This window comes from Pleurodeles waltl, chromosome 4_2 (assembly GCF_031143425.1).
Source record: "Pleurodeles waltl isolate 20211129_DDA chromosome 4_2, aPleWal1.hap1.20221129, whole genome shotgun sequence".
NCBI lineage: Eukaryota > Metazoa > Chordata > Amphibia > Caudata > Salamandridae > Pleurodeles > Pleurodeles waltl.
This window is the reverse complement of record NC_090443.1, coordinates 737001185-737022745: the sequence shown is the minus strand read 5'-3', so window position 1 is coordinate 737022745 and position 21561 is coordinate 737001185.

The window sequence follows — 21561 nt, the reverse complement described above, 5'->3', positions numbered from 1 at the left end:
TCCTTGTTGCGCTTTGGGGCGTTTCCTGTCGCGGGCGCTAGGCCTACCCACACAAGTGAGGTATCATTTTTATCGGGAGACTTGGGGGAACGCTGGGTGGAAGAAAATTTGTGGCTCCTCTCAGATTCCAGAACTTTCTGCCACAGAAATGTGAGGAACATGTGTTTTTTTAGCCAAATTTTGAGGTTTGCAAAGGATTCTGGATAACAGAACCTGGTCCGAGCCCCACAAGTCAACCCATCTTGGATTCCCCTAGGTCTCTAGTTTTCAGAAATGCACAGGTCTGGTAGGTTTCCCTAGGTGCCGGCTGAGCTAGACGCCAAAATCTACAGGTAGGCACTTCGCAAAAAACACCTCTGTTTTCTTTAAAAAATTTGGATGTGTCCACGTTGCGCTTTGGGGCGTTTCATGTCGCGGGCGCTAGGCCTACCCACACAAGTGAGGTATCATTTTTATCGGGAGACTTGGGGGAACGCTGGGTGGAAGGAAATTTGTGGCTCCTCTCAGATTCCAGAACTTTCTGCCACAGAAATGTGAGGAACATGTGTTTTTTTAGCCAAATTTTGAGGTTTGCAAAGGATTCTGGGTAACAGAACCTGGTCCGAGCCCCACAAGTCACCCCATCTTGGATTCCCCTAGGTCTCTAGTTTTCAGAAATGCACAGGTTTGGTAGATTTCCCTAGGTGCCGGGTGATCTAGAGGCCAAAATCTACAGGTAGGCACTTCGCAAAAAACACCTCTGTTTTCTTTAAAAAATTTGGATGTGTCCACGTTGCGCTTTGGGGCGTTTCCTGTCGCGGGCGCTAGGCCTACCCACACAAGTGAGGTATCATTTTTATCGGGAGACTTGGGGGAACGCTGGGTGGAAGGAAATTTGTAGCTCCTCTCAGATTCCAGAACTTTCTGCCACAGAAATGTGAGGAACATGTGTTTTTTTAGCCAAATTTTGAGGTTTGCAAAGGATTCTGGGTAACAGAAACTGGTCCGAGCTCCACAAGTCACCCCATCTTGGATTCCCCTAGGTCTCTAGTTTTTAGAAATGCACAGGTTTGGTAGGTTTCCCTAGGTGCCAGCTGAGCTAGAGGCCAAAATATACAGGTAGGCACTTCGCAAAAATCACCTATGTTTTCTTTCAAAAAATTGGATGTGTCCACGTTGCGCTTTGGGGCGTTTTCTGTCGCGGGCGCTAGGCCTACCCACACAAGTGAGGTATTATTTTTATCGGGAGACTTGGGGGAACGCTAAGTGGAAGGAAATTTGTGGCTCCTCTCAGATTCCAGAACTTTAGGCCACAGAAATGTGAGGAACATGTGTTTTTTTAGCCAAATTTTGAGGTTTGCAAAGTATTCTGGGTAACAGAACCTTGACCGAGCCCCACAAGTCACCCCATCTTGGGTTCCCCTAGGTCTCTAGTTTTCAGAAATGCACAGGTTTGGTAGGTTTTCCTAGGTGCGGGCTGAGCTAGAGGCCAAAATCTACAGGTAGGCCCTTCGCAAAAAACACCTCTGTTTTCTTTCAAAAATTTGGATGTGTCCACGTTGCGCTTTGGGGCGTTTCCTGTCGCGGGCGCTAGGCCTACCCACACAAGTGAGGTATCATTTTTATCGGGAGACTTGGAGGAACGCTGGGTGGAAGAAAATTTGTGGTTCCTCTCAGATTCCAGAACTTTCTGCCACAGAAATGTGAGGAACATGTGTTTTTTTAGCCAAATTTTGAGGTTTGCAAAGGATTCTGGGTAACAGAACCTGGTCCAAGCCCACAAGTCACCCCATCTTGGATTCCCCTAGGTCTCTAGTTTTCAGAAATGCACAGGTTTGGTAGGTTTCCCTAGGTGCCGGCTGAGCTTTAGGCCAAAATCTACAGGTAGGCACTTCGCAAAAAACACCTCTGTTTTCTTTCAAAAATGTGGATGTGTCCACATTGCACTTTGGGGCGTTTCCTGTCGCGGGCGCTAGGCCTACCCACACAAGTGAGGTATCATTTTTATCGGGAGACTTGGTGGAACGCTGGGTGGAAGGAAATTTGTGGCTCCTCTCAGATTCCAGAACTTTCTGCCACAGAAATGTGAGGAACATGTGTTTTTGTTAGCCAAATGTTGAGGTTTGCAAAGGATTCTGGGTAACAGAACCTGGTCCGAGCCCCACAAGTCACCCCATCTTGGATTCCCCTAGGTCTCTAGTTTTCAGAAATGCACAGGTTTGGTAGGTTTCCCTAGGTGCCGGCTGAGCTAGAGGCCAAGATCTACAGGTAGGCACTTCGCAAAAAACACCTCTGTTTTCTTTAAAAAATTTGGATGTGTCCACGTTGCGCTTTGGGGCGTTTCCTGCCGCGGGCGCTAGGCCTACCCACAGAAGTGAGGTATCATTTTTTTCGGGAGACTTGGGGGACGCTGGGTGGAAGGAAATTTGTGGCTCCTCTCAAATTCAAGAACTTTCTGCCACAGAAATGTGAGGAACATGTGTTTTTTTAGCCAAATTTTGAGGTTTGCAAAGGATTCTGGGTAACAGAACCTGGTCCGAGCCCAACAAGTCACCCCATCTTGGATTTCCCTAGGGGTCTAGTTTTAAAAAATGCACAGGTTTGGTAGGTTTCCCTAGGTGCCGGCTGAGCTAGAGGCCAAAATCTACAGGTAGGTACTTCGGAAAAATCACCTCTGTTTTCTTTCAAAAAATTGGATGTGTCCAAGATGCGCTTTGGGGCGTCTCCTGTCGCGGGCGCTACGCCTACCCACACAAGTGAGGTATCATTTTTATCAGGAGACTTGGGGGAACGCTGGGTGGAAGGAAATTTGTTGCTCCTCTCAGATTGCAGAACTTTCTGCCACAGAAATGTGAGGAACATGTGTTTTTTTAGCCAAATTTTGAGGTTTGCAAAGGATTCTGGGTAACAGAACCTGGTCCGAGCCCCACAAGTCACCCCATCTTGGATTCCCCTAGGTCTCTAGTTTTCAGAAATGCACAGGTTTGGTAGGTTTCCCTAGGTGCTGGCTGAGCTAGAGGCCAAAATCTACAGGTAGGCACTTCGCAAAAAACACCTCTGTTTTCTTTCAAAAATTTGGATGTGTCCACGTTGCGCTTTGGGGCGTGTCCTGTCGCGGGCGCTAGGCCTACCCACACAAGTGAGGTATCATTTTTATCGGGAGACTTGGGGGAACGCTGGGTGGAAGAAAATTTGTGGCTCCTCTCAGATTCCAGAACTTTCTGCCACAGAAATGTGAGGAACATGTGTTTTTTTAGCCAAATTTTGAGGTTTGCAAAGGATTCTGGGTAACAGAACCTGGTCCGAGCCCCACAAGTCACCCCATCTTGGATTCCCCTAGGTCTCTAGTTTTAAGAAATGCACAGGTTTGGTAGGTTTCACTAGGTGCCGGCTGAGCTAGAGGCCAAAATCTAAAGGTAGGCACTTCGCCATAAACACCTCTGTTTTCTGTCAAAAATGTGGATGTGTCTACGTTGCGCTTTGGGGCGTTTCCTGTCGCGGGCGCTAGGCCTACCCACACAAGTGAGGTATCTTTTTTATCGGGAGACTTGGGGGAACGCTGGGTGGAAGGAAATTTGTGGCTCCTCTCAGATTCCAGAACTTTCTGCCACAGAAATGTGAGGAACATGTGTTTTTTTAGCCAAATTTTGAGGTTTGCAAAGGATTCTGGGTAACAGAACCTGGTCCGAGCCCCACAAGTCACCCCATCTTGGATTCCCCTAGGTCTCTAGTTTTAAGAAATGCACAGGTTTGGTAGGTTTCACTAGGTGCCGGCTGAGCTAGAGGCCAAAATCTACAGGTAGGCACTTCGCCAAAAACACCTCTGTTTTCTTTCAAAAATGTGGATGTGTCCACGTTGCGCTTTGGGGCGTTTCCTGTCGCGGGCGCTAGGCCTACCCACACAAGTGAGGTATCTTTTTTATCGGGAGAGTTGGGGGAACGCTGGGTGGAAGGAAATTTGTGGCTCCTCTCAGATTCCAGAACTTTCTGCCACAGAAATGTGAGGAACATGTGTTTTTTTAGCCAAAGTTTGAGGTTTGCAAAGGATTCTGGGTAACAGAACCTGGTCCGAACCCCACAAGTCACCCCATCTTGGATTCCCCTAGGTCTCTAATTTTCAGAAATGCACAGGTTTGGTAGGTTTCCCTAGGTGCCGGCTGAGCTAGAGGCCAAAATCTACAGGTAGGCACTTTGCAAAAATCACCTCTATTTTCTTTCAAAAAATTGGATGTGTCCACGTTGCGCTTTGGGGCGTTTCCTGTCGCGGGCGCTAGGCCTACCCACACAAGTGAGGTATCATTTTTATCGGGAGACTTGGGGGAACGCTGGGTGGAAGGAAATTTGTGGCTCCTCTCAGATTCCAGAACTTTCTGCCACAGAATTTGAGGAACATGTGTTTTTTTAGCCAAATTTTGAGGTTTGCAAAGGATTCTGGGTAACAGAACCTGGTCCGAGCCCCACAAGTCACCCCATCTTGGATTCCCCTAGGTCTCTAGTTTTCAGAAATGCACAGGTTTGGTAGGTTTCCCTAGGTGCCGGCTGAGCTAGAGGCCAAAATCTACAGGTAGGCACTTCGCAAAAAACACCTCTCTTTTCTTTCAATAATTTGGATGTGTCCACGTTGCGCTTTGGGGCGTTTCCTGTCGCGGGCGCTACGCCTACCCACACAAGTGAGGTATCATTTTTATCAGGAGACTTGGGGGAACGCTGGGTGGAAGGAAATTTGTGGCTCCTCTCAGATTCCAGAACTTTCTACCACAGAATTTGAGGAACATGTGTTTTTTTAGCCAAATTTTGAGGTTTGCAAAGGATTCTGGGTAACAGAACCTGGTCCGAGCCCCACAAGTCACCCCATCTTGGATTCCCCTAGGTCTCTAGTTTTCAGAAATGCACAGGTTTGGTAGGTTTCCCTAGGTGCCGGCTGAGCTAGAGGCCAAAATCTACAGGTAGGCACTTTGGCAAAAACACCTCTGTTTTCTTTAAAAAATGTGGATGTGTCCACGTTGCGCTTTGGGGCGTTTCCTGTCGCGGGCGCTAGGCCTACCCACACAAGTGAGGTATTTTTTTTATCGGGAGACTTGGGGGAACGCTGGGTGGAAGGAGTTTGTGGCTCCTCTCAGATTCCAGAACTTTCTGCCACAGAAATGTGAGAAACATGTGTTTTTTTAGCCAAATTTTGAGGTTTGCAAAGGATTCTGGGTAACAGAACCTGGTCCGAACCCCACAAGTCACCCCATCTTGGATTCCCCTAGGTCTCTAGTTTTCAGAAATGCACAGGTTTGGTAGGTTTCCCTAGGTGCCGGCTGAGCTAGAGGCCAAAATCTACAGGTAGGCACTTCGCAAAAATCCCCTCTGTTTTCTTTCAAAAATGTGGATGTGTCCACGTTGCGCTTTGGGGCGTTTCCTGTCGCTGGCGCTAGGCCTACCCACACAAGTGAGGTATCTGTTTTATCGGGATACTTAGGGGAACGCTGGGTGGAAGGAATTTGTGGCTCCTCTCAGATTCCAGAACTTTCTGCCACAGAAATGTGAGGAACATGTGTTTTTTTAGCCAAAGTTTGAGGTTTGCAAAGGATTCTGGGTAACAGAACCTTGACCGAGCCCCACAAGTCACCCCATCTTGGGTTCCCCTAGGTCTCTAGTTTTCAGAAATGCACAGGTTTGGTAGGTTTCCCTAGGTGCCGGCTGAGCTAGAGGCCAAAATCTACAGGTAGGCACTTCGCAAAAATCACCTCTGTTTTCTTTCAAAAAATTGGATGTGTCCACGTTGCGCTTTGGGGCGTTTCCTGTCGCGGGCGCTAGGCCTACCCACACAAGTGAGGTATCATTTTTATCGGGAGACTTGGGGGAACGCTGGGTGGAAGGAAATTTGTGGCTGCTCTCAGATTCCAGAACTTTCTGCCACAGAATTTGAGGAACATGTGTTTTTTTAGCCAAATGTTGAGGTTTGCATAGGATTCTGGGTAACAGAACCTGGTCCGAGCCCCACAAGTCACCCCATCTTGGATTCCCATAGGTCTCTAGTTTTCAGAAATGCACAGGTTTGGTAGGTTTCCCTAGGTGCCGGCTGAGCTAGAGGCCAAAATCTACAGGTAGGCACTTCGCAAAAATCACCTCTGTTTTCTTTCAAAAAATTGGATGTGTCCTTGTTGCGCTTTGGGGCGTTTCCTGTCGCGGGCGCTAGGCCTACCCACACAAGTGAGGTATCATTTTTATCGGGAGACTTGGGGAAACGCTGGGTGGAAGAAAATTTGTGGCTCCTCTCAGATTCCAGAACTTTCTGCCACAGAAATGTGAGGAACATGTGTTTTTTTAGCCAAATTTTGAGGTTTGCAAAGGATTCTGGATAACAGAACCTGGTCCGAGCCCCACAAGTCAACCCATCTTGGATTCCCCTAGGTCTCTAGTTTTCAGAAATGCACAGGTCTGGTAGGTTTCCCTAGGTGCCGGCTGAGCTAGACGCCAATATCTACAGGTAGGCACTTCGCAAAAAACACCTCTGTTTTCTTTAAAAAATTTGGATGTGTCCACGTTGCGCTTTGGGGCGTTTCCTGTCGCGGGGCGCTAGGCCTACCCACACAAGTGAGGTATCATTTTTATCGAGAGACTTGGGGGAACGCTGGGTGAAGGAAATTTGTGGCTCCTCTCAGATTCCAGAACTTTCTGCCACAGAAATGTGAGGAACATGTGTTTTTTTAGCCAAATTTTGAGGTTTGCAAAGGATTCTGGGTAACAGAACCTGGTCCGAGCCCCACAAGTCACCCCATCTTGGATTCCCCTAGGTCTCTAGTTTTCAGAAATGCACAGGTTTGGTAGGTTTCCCTAGGTGCCGGCTGAGCTAGAGGCCAAAATCTACAGGTAGGCACTTCGCAAAAAACACCTCTCTTTTCTTTCAATAATTTGGATGTGTCCATGTTGCGCTTTGGGGCGTTTCCTGTCGCGGGCGCTACGCCTACCCACACAAGTGAGGTATCATTTTTATCAGGAGACTTGGGGGAACGCTGGGTGGAAGGAAATTTGTGGCTCCTCTCAGATTCCAGAACTTTCTGCTACAGAATTTGAGGAACATGTGTTTTTTTAGCCAAATTTTGAGGTTTGCAAAGGATTCTGGGTAACAGAACCTGGTCCGAGCCCCACAAGTCACCCCATCTTGGATTCCCCTAGGTCTCTAGTTTTCAGAAATGCACAGGTTTGGTAGGTTTCCCTAGGTGCCGGCTGAGCTAGAGGCCAAAATCTACAGGTAGGCACTTTGGCAAAAACACCTCTGTTTTCTTTAAAAAATGTGGATGTGTCCACGTTGCGCTTTGGGGCGTTTCCTGTCGCGGGCGCTAGGCCTACCCACACAAGTGAGGTATTTTTTTTATCGGGAGACTTGGGGGAACGCTGGGTGGAAGGAGTTTGTGGCTCCTCTCAGATTCCAGAACTTTCTGCCACAGAAATGTGAGAAACATGTGTTTTTTTAGCCAAAGTTTGAGGTTTGCAAAGGATTCTGGGTAACAGAACCTGGTCCGAACCCCACAAGTCACCCCATCTTGGATTCCCCTAGGTCTCTAGTTTTCAGAAATGCACAGGTTTGGTAGGTTTCCCTAGGTGCCGGCTGAGCTAGAGGCCAAAATCTACAGGTAGGCACTTCGCAAAAATCACCTCTGTTTTCTTTCAAAAATGTGGATGTGTCCACGTTGCGCTTTGGGGCGTTTCCTGTCGCTGGCGCTAGGCCTACCCACACAAGTGAGGTATCTGTTTTATCGGGATACTTGGGGGAACGCTGGGTGGAAGGAATTTGTGGCTCCTCTCAGATTCCAGAACTTTCTGCCACAGAAATGTGAGGAACATGTGTTTTTTTAGCCAAAGTTTGAGGTTTGCAAAGGATTCTGGGTAACAGAACCTGGTCCGAACCGCACAAGTCACCCCATCTTGGATTCCCCTAGGTCTCTAGTTTTCAGAAATGCACAGGTTTGGTAGGTTTCCCTAGGTGCCGGCTGAGCTAGAGGCAAAAATCTACAGGTAGGCACTTCGCAAAAATCACCTCTGTTTTCTTTCAAAAAATTGGATGTGTCCACGTTGCGCTTTGGGGCGTTTCCTGTCGCGGGCGCTAGGCCTACCCACACAAGTGAGGTATCATTTTTATCGGGAGACTTGGGGGAACGCTGGGTGGAAGGAAATTTGTGGCTCCTCTCAGATTCCAGAACTTTCTGCCACAGAATTTGAGGAACATGTGTTTTTTTAGCCAAATTTTGAGGTTTGCAAAGGATTCTGGGTAACAGAACCTGGTCCGAGCCCCACAAGTCACCCCATCTTGGATTCCCCTAGGTCTCTAGTTTTCAGAAATGCACAGGTTTGGTAGGTTTCCCTAGGTGCCGGCTGAGCTAGAGGCCAAAATCTACAGGTAGGCACTTCGCAAAAAACACCTCTCTTTTCTTTCAATAATTTGGATGTGTCCACGTTGCGCTTTGGGGCGTTTCCTGTCGCGGGCGCTACGCCTACCCACACAAGTGAGGTATCATTTTTATCAGGAGACTTGGGGGAACGCTGGGTGGAAGGAAATTTGTGGCTCCTCTCAGATTCCAGAACTTTCTGCCACAGAATTTGAGGAACATGTGTTTTTTTAGCCAAATTTTGAGGTTTGCAAAGGATTCTGGGTAACAGAACCTGGTCCGAGCCCCACAAGTCACCCCATCTTGGATTCCCCTAGGTCTCTAGTTTTCAGAAATGCACAGGTTTGGTAGGTTTCCCTAGGTGCCGGCTGAGCTAGAGGCCAAAATCTACAGGTAGGCACTTCGCAAAAAACACCTCTGTTTTCTTTCAAAAATTTGGATGTGTCCACGTTGCGCTTTGGGGCGTTTCCTGTCGCGGGCGCTAGGCCTACCCACACAAGTGAGGTATCATTTTTATCGGGAGACTTGGGGGAACGCTGGGTGGAAGGAAATTTGTGGCTCCTCTCAGATTCCAGAACTTTCTGCCACAGAAATGTGAGGAACATGTGTTTTTTTAGCCAAAGTTTGAGGTTTGCAAAGGATTCTGGGTAACAGAACCTGGTCCGAACCCCACAAGTCATCCCATCAGGGATTCCCCTAGGTCTCTAGTTTTCAGAAATGCACAGGTTTGGTAGGTTTCCCTAGGTGCCGGCTGAGCTAGAGGCCAAAATCTACAGGTAGGCACTTCGCAAAAATCACCTCTATTTTTTTTCAAAAAATTGCATGTGTCCACGTTGCGCTTTGGGGCATTTCCTGTCGCGGGCGCTAGGCCTACCCACACAAGTGAGGTATCATTTTTATCGGGAGACTTGGGGGAACGCTGGGTGGAAGGAAATTTGTGGCTCCTCTCAGATTCCAGAACTTTCTGCCACAGAATTTGAGGAACATGTGTTTTTTTAGCCAAATTTTGAGGTTTGCAAAGGATTCTGGGTAACAGAACCTGGTCCGAGCCCCACAAGTCACCCCATCTTGGATTCCCCTAGGTCTCTAGTTTTCAGAAATGCACAGGTTTGGTAGGTTTCCCTAGGTGCCGGCTGAGCTAGAGGCCAAAATCTACAGGTAGGCACTTCGCAAAAAACACCTCTCTTTTCTTTCAATAATTTGGATGTGTCCACGTTGCGCTTTGGGGCGTTTCCTGTCGCGGGCGCTACGCCTACCCACACAAGTGAGGTATCATTTTTATCAGGAGACTTGGGGGAACGCTGGGTGGAAGGAAATTTGTGGCTCCTCTCAGATTCCAGAACTTTCTGCCACAGAATTTGAGGAACATGTGTTTTTTTAGCCAAATTTTGAGGTTTGCAAAGGATTCTGGGTAACAGAACCTGGTCCGAGCCCCACAAGTCACCCCATCTTGGATTCCCCTAGGTCTCTAGTTTTCAGAAATGCACAGGTTTGGTAGGTTTCCCTAGGTGCCGGCTGAGCTAGAGGCCAAAATCTACAGGTAGGCACTCCGCAAAAAACACCTGTGTTTTCTTTCAAAAATTTTTATGTGTCCACGTTGCGCTTTGGGGCGTTTCCTGTCGCGGGCGCTAGGCCTACCCACACAAGTGAGGTATCATTTTTATCGGGAGACTTGGGGGAACGCTGGGTGGAAGAAAATTTGTGGCTCCTCTCAGATTCCAGAACTTTCTGCCACAGAAATGTGAGGAACATGTGTTTTTTTAACCAAATTTTGAGGTTTGCAAAGGATTCTGGGTAACAGAACCTGGTCCGAGCCCCACAAGTCACCCCATCTTGGATTCCCCTAGGTCTCTAGTTTTCAGAAATGCACAGGTTTGGTAGGTTTCCCTAGGTGCCGGCTGAGCTAGAGGCCAAAATCTACAGGTAGGCACTTTGGCAAAAACACCTCTGTTTTCTTTAAAAAATGTGGATGTGTCCACGTTGCGCTTTGGGGCGTTTCCTGTCGCGGGCGCTAGGCCTACCCACACAAGTGAGGTATTTTTTTTATCGGGAGACTTGGGGGAACGCTGGGTGGAAGGAGTTTGTGGCTCCTCTCAGATTCCAGAACTTTCTGCCACAGAAATGTGAGAAACATGTGTTTTTTTAGCCAAAGTTTGAGGTTTGCAAAGGATTCTGGGTAACAGAACCTGGTCCGAACCCCACAAGTCACCCCATCTTGGATTCCCCTAGGTCTCTAGTTTTCAGAAATGCACAGGTTTGGTAGGTTTCCCTAGGTGCCGGCTGAGCTAGAGGCCAAAATCTACAGGTAGGCACTTCGCAAAAATCCCCTCTGTTTTCTTTCAAAAATGTGGATGTGTCCACGTTGCGCTTTGGGGCGTTTCCTGTCGCTGGCGCTAGGCCTACCCACACAAGTGAGGTATCTGTTTTATCGGGATACTTAGGGGAACGCTGGGTGGAAGGAATTTGTGGCTCCTCTCAGATTCCAGAACTTTCTGCCACAGAAATGTGAGGAACATGTGTTTTTTTAGCCAAAGTTTGAGGTTTGCAAAGGATTCTGGGTAACAGAACCTTGACCGAGCCCCACAAGTCACCCCATCTTGGGTTCCCCTAGGTCTCTAGTTTTCAGAAATGCACAGGTTTGGTAGGTTTCCCTAGGTGCCGGCTGAGCTAGAGGCCAAAATCTACAGGTAGGCACTTCGCAAAAATCACCTCTGTTTTCTTTCAAAAAATTGGATGTGTCCACGTTGCGCTTTGGGGCGTTTCCTGTCGCGGGCGCTAGGCCTACCCACACAAGTGAGGTATCATTTTTATCGGGAGACTTGGGGGAACGCTGGGTGGAAGGAAATTTGTGGCTGCTCTCAGATTCCAGAACTTTCTGCCACAGAATTTGAGGAACATGTGTTTTTTTTAGCCAAATGTTGAGGTTTGCATAGGATTCTGGGTAACAGAACCTGGTCCGAGCCCCACAAGTCACCCCATCTTGGATTCCCATAGGTCTCTAGTTTTCAGAAATGCACAGGTTTGGTAGGTTTCCCTAGGTGCCGGCTGAGCTAGAGGCCAAAATCTACAGGTAGGCACTTCGCAAAAATCACCTCTGTTTTCTTTCAAAAAATTGGATGTGTCCTTGTTGCGCTTTGGGGCGTTTCCTGTCGCGGGCGCTAGGCCTACCCACACAAGTGAGGTATCATTTTTATCGGGAGACTTGGGGAAACGCTGGGTGGAAGAAAATTTGTGGCTCCTCTCAGATTCCAGAACTTTCTGCCACAGAAATGTGAGGAACATGTGTTTTTTTAGCCAAATTTTGAGGTTTGCAAAGGATTCTGGATAACAGAACCTGGTCCGAGCCCCACAAGTCAACCCATCTTGGATTCCCCTAGGTCTCTAGTTTTCAGAAATGCACAGGTCTGGTAGGTTTCCCTAGGTGCCGGCTGAGCTAGACGCCAATATCTACAGGTAGGCACTTCGCAAAAAACACCTCTGTTTTCTTTAAAAAATTTGGATGTGTCCACGTTGCGCTTTGGGGCGTTTCCTGTCGCGGGGCGCTAGGCCTACCCACACAAGTGAGGTATCATTTTTATCGAGAGACTTGGGGGAACGCTGGGTGAAGGAAATTTGTGGCTCCTCTCAGATTCCAGAACTTTCTGCCACAGAAATGTGAGGAACATGTGTTTTTTTAGCCAAATTTTGAGGTTTGCAAAGGATTCTGGGTAACAGAACCTGGTCCGAGCCCCACAAGTCACCCCATCTTGGATTCCCCTAGGTCTCTAGTTTTCAGAAATGCACAGGTTTGGTAGGTTTCCCTAGGTGCCGGCTGAGCTAGAGGCCAAAATCTACAGGTAGGCACTTCGCAAAAAACACCTCTCTTTTCTTTCAATAATTTGGATGTGTCCATGTTGCGCTTTGGGGCGTTTCCTGTCGCGGGCGCTACGCCTACCCACACAAGTGAGGTATCATTTTTATCAGGAGACTTGGGGGAACGCTGGGTGGAAGGAAATTTGTGGCTCCTCTCAGATTCCAGAACTTTCTGCTACAGAATTTGAGGAACATGTGTTTTTTTAGCCAAATTTTGAGGTTTGCAAAGGATTCTGGGTAACAGAACCTGGTCCGAGCCCCACAAGTCACCCCATCTTGGATTCCCCTAGGTCTCTAGTTTTCAGAAATGCACAGGTTTGGTAGGTTTCCCTAGGTGCCGGCTGAGCTAGAGGCCAAAATCTACAGGTAGGCACTTCGCAAAAAACACCTCTGTTTTCTTTCAAAAAATTTTATGTGTCCACGTTGCGCTTTGGGGCGTTTCCTGTCGCGGGCGCTAGGCCTACCCACACAAGTGAGGTATCATTTTTATCGGGAGACTTGGGGGAACGCTGGGTGGAAGAAAATTTGTGGCTCCTCTCAGATTCCAGAACTTTCTGCCACAGAAATGTGAGGAACATGTGTTTTTTTAACCAAATTTTGAGGTTTGCAAAGGATTCTGGGTAACAGAACCTGGTCCGAGCCCCACAAGTCACCCCATCTTGGATTCCCCTAGGTCTCTAGTTTTCAGAAATGCACAGGTTTGGTAGGTTTCCCTAGGTGCCGGCTGAGCTAGAGGCCAAAATCTACAGGTAGGCACTTTGGCAAAAACACCTCTGTTTTCTTTAAAAAATGTGGATGTGTCCACGTTGCGCTTTGGGGCGTTTCCTGTCGCGGGCGCTAGGCCTACCCACACAAGTGAGGTATTTTTTTTATCGGGAGACTTGGGGGAACGCTGGGTGGAAGGAATTTGTGGCTCCTCTCAGATTCCAGAACTTTCTGCCACAGAAATGTGAGGAACATGTGTTTTTTTAGCCAAAGTTTGAGGTTTGCAAAGGATTCTGGGTAACAGAACCTGGTCCGAACCCCACAAGTCACCCCATCTTGGATTCCCCTAGGTCTCTAGTTTTCAGAAATGCACAGGTTTGGTAGGTTTCCCTAGGTGCCGGCTGAGCTAGAGGCCAAAATCTACAGGTAGGCACTTCGCAAAAATCACCTCTGTTTTCTTTCAAAAATGTGGATGTGTCCACGTTGCGCTTTGGGGCGTTTCCTGTCGCTGGCGCTAGGCCTACCCACACAAGTGAGGTATCTTTTTTATCGGGATACTTGGGGGAACGCTGGGTGGAAGGAATTTGTGGCTCCTCTCAGATTCCAGAACTTTCTGCCACAGAAATGTGAGGAACATGTGTTTTTTTAGCCAAAGTTTGAGGTTTGCAAAGGATTCTGGGTAACAGAACCTGGTCCGAACCCCACAAGTCACCCCATCTTGGATTCCCCTAGGTCTCTAGTTTTCAGAAATGCACAGGTTTGGTAGGTTTCCCTAGGTGCCGGCTGAGCTAGAGGCCAAAATCTACAGGTAGGCACTTCGCAAAAATCACCTCTGTTTTCTTTCAAAAAATTGGATGTGTCCACGTTGCGCTTTGGGGCGTTTCCTGTCGCGGGCGCTAGGCCTACCCACACAAGTGAGGTATCATTTTTATCGGGAGACTTGGGGGAACGCTGGGAGGAAGGAAATTTGTGGCTCCTCTCAGATTCCAGAACTTTCTGCCACAGAAATGTGAGGAACATGTGTTTTTTTAGCCAAAGTTTGAGGTTTGCAAAGGATTCTGGGTAACAGAACCTGGTCCGAACCCCACAAGTCATCCCATCTTGGATTCCCCTAGGTCTCTAGTTTTCAGAAATGCACAGGTTTGGTAGGTTTCCCTAGGTGCCGGTTGAGCTAGAGGCCAAAATCTACAGGTAGGCACTTCGCAAAAATCACCTCTATTTTTTTTCAAAAAATTGGATGTGTCCACGTTGCGCTTTGGGGCGTTTCCTGTCGCGGGCGCTAGGCCTACCCACACAAGTGAGGTATCATTTTTATCGGGAGACTTGGGGGAACGCTGGGTGGAAGGAAATTTGTGGCTCCTCTCAGATTCCAGAACTTTCTGCCACAGAATTTGAGGAACATGTGTTTTTTTAGCCAAATTTTGAGGTTTGCAAAGGATTCTGGGTAACAGAACCTGGTCCGAGCCCACAAGTCACCCCATCTTGGATTCCCCTAGGTCTCTAGTTTTCAGAAATGCACAGGTTTGGTAGGTTTCCCTAGGTGCCGGCTGAGCTTTAGGCCAAAATCTACAGGTAGGCACTTCGCAAAAAACACCTCTGTTTTCTTTCAAAAATGTGGATGTGTCCACATTGCACTTTGGGGCGTTTCCTGTCGCGGGCGCTAGGCCTACCCACACAAGTGAGGTATCATTTTTATCGGGAGACTTGGGGGAACGCTGGGTGGAAGGAAATTTGTGGCTCCTCTCAGATTCCAGAACTTTCTGCCACAGAAATGTGAGGAACATGTATTTTTGTTAGCCAAATGTTGAGGTTTGCAAAGGATTCTGGGTAACAGAACCTGGTCCGAGCCCAACAAGTCACCCCATCTTGGATTTCCCTAGGGGTCTAGTTTTAAAAAATGCACAGGTTTGGTAGGTTTCCCTAGGTGCCGGCTGAGCTAGAGGCCAAAATCTACAGGTAGGTACTTCGGAAAAATCACCTCTGTTTTCTTTCAAAAAATTGGATGTGTCCACGATGCGCTTTGGGGCGTCTCCTGTCGCGGGCGCTACGCCTACCCACACAAGTGAGGTATCATTTTTATCAGGAGACTTGGGGGAACGCTGGGTGGAAGGAAATTTGTTGCTCCTCTCAGATTGCAGAACTTTCTGCCACAGAAATGTGAGGAACATGTGTTTTTTTTAGCCAAATTTTGAGGTTTGCAAAGGATTCTGGGTAACAGAACCTGGTCCGAGCCCCACAAGTCACCCCATCTTGGATTCCCCTAGGTCTCTAGTTTTCAGAAATGCACAGGTTTGGTAGGTTTCCCTAGGTGCTGGCTGAGCTAGAGGCCAAAATCTACAGGTAGGCACTTCGCAAAAAACACCTCTGTTTTCTTTCAAAAATTTGGATGTGTCCACGTTGCGCTTTGGGGCGTGTCCTGTCGCGGGCGCTAGGCCTACCCACACAAGTGAGGTATCATTTTTATCGGGAGACTTGGGGGAACGCTGGGTGGAAGAAAATTTGTGGCTCCTCTCAGATTCCAGAACTTTCTGCCACAGAAATGTGAGGAACATGTGTTTTTTTAGCCAAATTTTGAGGTTTGCAAAGGATTTTGGGTAACAGAACCTGGTCCGAGCCCCACAAGTCACCCCATCTTGGATTCCCCTAGGTCTCTAGTTTTAAGAAATGCACAGGTTTGGTAGGTTTCACTAGGTGCCGGCTGAGCTAGAGGCCAAAATCTAAAGGTAGGCACTTCGCCATAAACACCTCTGTTTTCTTTCAAAAATGTGGATGTGTCTACGTTGCGCTTTGGGGCGTTTCCTGTCGCGGGCGCTAGGCCTACCCACACAAGTGAGGTACCTTTTTTATCGGGAGACTTGGGGGAACGCTGGGTGGAAGGAAATTTGTTGCTCCTCTCAGATTCCAGAACTTTCTGCCACAGAAATGTGAGGAACATGTGTTTTTTTAGCCAAAGTTTGAGGTTTGCAAAGGATTCTGGGTAACAGAACCTGGTCCGAACCCCACAAGTCACCCCATCTTGGATTCCCCTAGGTCTCTAGTTTTCAGAAATGCACAGGTTTGGTAGGTTTCCCTAGGTGCCGGCTGAGCTAGAGGCCAAAATCTACAGGTAGGCACTTCGCAAAAATCACCTCTGTTTTCTTTCAAAAAATTGGATGTGTCCACGTTGCGCTTTGGGGCGTTTCCTGTCGCAGGCGCTAGGCCTACCCACACAAGTGAGGTATCATTTTTATCGGGAGACTTGGGGGAACGCTGGGTGGAAGGAAATTTGTGGCTCCTCTCAGATTCCAGAACTTTCTGCCACAGAATTTGAGGAACATGTGTTTTTTTAGCCAAATTTTGAGGTTTGCAAAGGATTCTGGGTAACAGAACCTGGTCCGAGCCCCACAAGTCACCCCATCTTGGATTCCCCTAGGTCTCTAGTTTTCAGAAATGCACAGGTTTGGTAGGTTTCCCTAGGTGCCGGCTGAGCTAGAGGCCAAAATCTACAGGTAGGCACTTCGCAAAAAACACCTGTGTTTTCTTTCAAAAAATTTTATGTGTCCACGTTGCGCTTTGGGGCGTTTCCTGTCGCGGGCGCTAGGCCTACCCACACAAGTGAGGTATCATTTTTATCGGGAGACTTGGGGGAACGCTGGGTGGAAGAAAATTTGTGGCTCCTCTCAGATTCCAGAACTTTCTGCCACAGAAATGTGAGGAACATGTGTTTTTTTAACCAAATTTTGAGGTTTGCAAAGGATTCTGGGTAACAGAACCTGGTCCGAGCCCCACAAGTCACCCCATCTTGGATTCCCCTAGGTCTCTAGTTTTCAGAAATGCACAGGTTTGGTAGGTTTCCCTAGGTGCCGGCTGAGCTATAGGCCAAAATCTACAGGTAGGCACTTTGGCAAAAACACCTCTGTTTTCTTTCAAAAATGTGGATGTGTCCACGTTGCGCTTTGGGGCGTTTCCTGTCGCGGGCGCTAAGCCTACCCACACAAGTGAGGTATTTTTTTTATCGGGAGACTTGGGGGAACGCTGGGTGGAAGGAATTTGTGGCTCCTCTCAGATTCCAGAACTTTCTGCCACAGAAATGTGAGAAACATGTGTTTTTTTAGCCAAAGTTTGAGGTTTGCAAAGGATTCTGGGTAACAGAACCTGGTCCGAACCCCACAAGTCACCCCATCTTGGATTCCCCTAGGTCTCTAGTTTTCAGAAATGCACAGGTTTGGTAGGTTTCCCTAGGTGCCGGCTGAGCTAGAGGCCAAAATCTACAGGTAGGCACTTCGCAAAAATCACCTCTGTTTTCTTTCAAAAATGTGGATGTGTCCACGTTGCGCTTTGGGGCGTTTCCTGTCGCTGGCGCTAGGCCTACCCACACAAGTGAGGTATCTGTTTTATCGGGATACTTGGGGGAACGCTGGGTGGAAGGAATTTGTGGCTCCTCTCAGATTCCAGAACTTTCTGCCACAGAAATGTGAGGAACATGTGTTTTTTTAGCCAAAGTTTGAGGTTTGCAAAGGATTCTGGGTAACAGAACCTGGTCCGAACCGCACAAGTCACCCCATCTTGGATTCCCCTAGGTCTCTAGTTTTCAGAAATGCACAGGTTTGGTAGGTTTCCCTAGGTGCCGGCTGAGCTAGAGGCAAAAATCTACAGGTAGGCACTTCGCAAAAATCACCTCTGTTTTCTTTCAAAAAATTGGATGTGTCCACGTTGCGCTTTGGGGCGTTTCCTGTCGCGGGCGCTAGGCCTACCCACACAAGTGAGGTATCATTTTTATCGGGAGACTTGGGGGAACGCTGGGTGGAAGGAAATTTGTGGCTCCTCTCAGATTCCAGAACTTTCTGCCACAGAATTTGAGGAACATGTGTTTTTTTAGCCAAATTTTGAGGTTTGCAAAGGATTCTGGGTAACAGAACCTGGTCCGAGCCCCACAAGTCACCCCATCTTGGATTCCCCTAGGTCTCTAGTTTTCAGAAATGCACAGGTTTGGTAGGTTTCCCTAGGTGCCGGCTGAGCTAGAGGCCAAAATCTACAGGTAGGCACTTCGCAAAAAACACCTCTCTTTTCTTTCAATAATTTGGATGTGTCCACGTTGCGCTTTGGGGCGTTTCCTGTCGCGGGCGCTACGCCTACCCACACAAGTGAGGTATCATTTTTATCAGGAGACTTGGGGGAACGCTGGGTGGAAGGAAATTTGTGGCTCCTCTCAGATTCCAGAACTTTCTGCCACAGAATTTGAGGAACATGTGTTTTTTTTAGCCAAATTTTGAGGTTTGCAAAGGATTCTGGGTAACAGAACCTGGTCCGAGCCCCACAAGTCACCCCATCTTGGATTCCCCTAGGTCTCTAGTTTTCAGAAATGCACAGGTTTGGTAGGTTTCCCTAGGTGCCGGCTGAGCTAGAGGCCAAAATCTACAGGTAGGCACTTCGCAAAAAACACCTCTGTTTTCTTTCAAAAATTTGGATGTGTCCACGTTGCGCTTTGGGGCGTTTCCTGTCGCGGGCGCTAGGCCTACCCACACAAGTGAGGTATCATTTTTATCGGGAGACTTGGGGGAACGCTGGGTGGAAGGAAATTTGTGGCTCCTCTCAGATTCCAGAACTTTCTGCCACAGAAATGTGAGGAACATGTGTTTTTTTAGCCAAAGTTTGAGGTTTGCAAAGGATTCTGGGTAACAGAACCTGGTCCGAACCCCACAAGTCATCCCATCAGGGATTCCCCTAGGTCTCTAGTTTTCAGAAATGCACAGGTTTGGTAGGTTTCCCTAGGTGCCGGCTGAGCTAGAGGCCAAAATCTACAGGTAGGCACTTCGCAAAAATCACCTCTATTTTTTTTCAAAAAATTGCATGTGTCCACGTTGCGCTTTGGGGCATTTCCTGTCGCGGGCGCTAGGCCTACCCACACAAGTGAGGTATCATTTTTATCGGGAGACTTGGGGGAACGCTGGGTGGAAGGAAATTTGTGGCTCCTCTCAGATTCCAGAACTTTCTGCCACAGAATTTGAGGAACATGTGTTTTTTTAGCCAAATTTTGAGGTTTGCAAAGGATTCTGGGTAACAGAACCTGGTCCGAGCCCCACAAGTCACCCCATCTTGGATTCCCCTAGGTCTCTAGTTTTCAGAAATGCACAGGTTTGGTAGGTTTCCCTAGGTGCCGGCTGAGCTAGAGGCCAAAATCTACAGGTAGGCACTTCGCAAAAAACACCTCTCTTTTCTTTCAATAATTTGGATGTGTCCACGTTGCGCTTTGGGGCGTTTCCTGTCGCGGGCGCTACGCCTACCCACACAAGTGAGGTATCATTTTTATCAGGAGACTTGGGGGAACGCTGGGTGGAAGGAAATTTGTGGCTCCTCTCAGATTCCAGAACTTTCTGCCACAGAATTTGAGGAACATGTGTTTTTTTAGCCAAATTTTGAGGTTTGCAAAGGATTCTGGGTAACAGAACCTGGTCCGAGCCCCACAAGTCACCCCATCTTGGATTCCCCTAGGTCTCTAGTTTTCAGAAATGCACAGGTTTGGTAGGTTTCCCTAGGTGCCGGCTGAGCTAGAGGCCAAAATCTACAGGTAGGCACTCCGCAAAAAACACCTGTGTTTTCTTTCAAAAATTTTTATGTGTCCACGTTGCGCTTTGGGGCGTTTCCTGTCGCGGGCGCTAGGCCTACCCACACAAGTGAGGTATCATTTTTATCGGGAGACTTGGGGGAACGCTGGGTGGAAGAAAATTTGTGGCTCCTCTCAGATTCCAGAACTTTCTGCCACAGAAATGTGAGGAACATGTGTTTTTTTAACCAAATTTTGAGGTTTGCAAAGGATTCTGGGTAACAGAACCTGGTCCGAGCCCCACAAGTCACCCCATCTTGGATTCCCCTAGGTCTCTAGTTTTCAGAAATGCACAGGTTTGGTAGGTTTCCCTAGGTGCCGGCTGAGCTAGAGGCCAAAATCTACAGGTAGGCACTTTGGCAAAAACACCTCTGTTTTCTTTAAAAAATGTGGATGTGTCCACGTTGCGCTTTGGGGCGTTTCCTGTCGCGGGCGCTAGGCCTACCCACACAAGTGAGGTATTTTTTTTATCGGGAGACTTGGGGGAACGCTGGGTGGAAGGAGTTTGTGGCTCCTCTCAGATTCCAGAACTTTCTGCCACAGAAATGTGAGAAACATGTGTTTTTTTAGCCAAAGTTTGAGGTTTGCAAAGGATTCTGGGTAACAGAACCTGGTCCGAACCCCACAAGTCACCCCATCTTGGATTCCCCTAGGTCTCTAGTTTTCAGAAATGCACAGGTTTGGTAGGTTTCCCTAGGTGCCGGCTGAGCTAGAGGCCAAAATCTACAGGTAGGCACTTCGCAAAAATCCCCTCTGTTTTCTTTCAAAAATGTGGATGTGTCCACGTTGCGCTTTGGGGCGTTTCCTGTCGCTGGCGCTAGGCCTACCCACACAAGTGAGGTATCTGTTTTATCGGGATACTTAGGGGAACGCTGGGTGGAAGGAATTTGTGGCTCCTCTCAGATTCCAGAACTTTCTGCCACAGAAATGTGAGGAACATGTGTTTTTTTAGCCAAAGTTTGAGGTTTGCAAAGGATTCTGGGTAACAGAACCTTGACCGAGCCCCACAAGTCACCCCATCTTGGGTTCCCCTAGGTCTCTAGTTTTCAGAAATGCACAGGTTTGGTAGGTTTCCCTAGGTGCCGGCTGAGCTAGAGGCCAAAATCTACAGGTAGGCACTTCGCAAAAATCACCTCTGTTTTCTTTCAAAAAATTGGATGTGTCCACGTTGCGCTTTGGGGCGTTTCCTGTCGCGGGCGCTAGGCCTACCCACACAAGTGAGGTATCATTTTTATCGGGAGACTTGGGGGAACGCTGGGTGGAAGGAAATTTGTGGCTGCTCTCAGATTCCAGAACTTTCTGCCACAGAATTTGAGGAACATGTGTTTTTTTTAGCCAAATGTTGAGGTTTGCATAGGATTCTGGGTAACAGAACCTGGTCCGAGCCCCACAAGTCACCCCATCTTGGATTCCCATAGGTCTCTAGTTTTCAGAAATGCACAGGTTTGGTAGGTTTCCCTAGGTGCCGGCTGAGCTAGAGGCCAAAATCTACAGGTAGGCACTTCGCAAAAATCACCTCTGTTTTCTTTCAAAAAATTGGATGTGTCCTTGTTGCGCTTTGGGGCGTTTCCTGTCGCGGGCGCTAGGCCTACCCACACAAGTGAGGTATCATTTTTATCGGGAGACTTGGGGAAACGCTGGGTGGAAGAAAATTTGTGGCTCCTCTCAGATTCCAGAACTTTCTGCCACAGAAATGTGAGGAACATGTGTTTTTTTAGCCAAATTTTGAGGTTTGCAAAGGATTCTGGATAACAGAACCTGGTCCGAGCCCCACAAGTCAACCCATCTTGGATTCCCCTAGGTCTCTAGTTTTCAGAAATGCACAGGTCTGGTAGGTTTCCCTAGGTGCCGGCTGAGCTAGACGCCAATATCTACAGGTAGGCACTTCGCAAAAAACACCTCTGTTTTCTTTAAAAAATTTGGATGTGTCCACGTTGCGCTTTGGGGCGTTTCCTGTCGCGGGGCGCCAGGCCTACCCACACAAGTGAGGTATCATTTTTATCGAGAGACTTGGGGGAACGCTGGGTGAAGGAAATTTGTGGCTCCTCTCAGATTCCAGAACTTTCT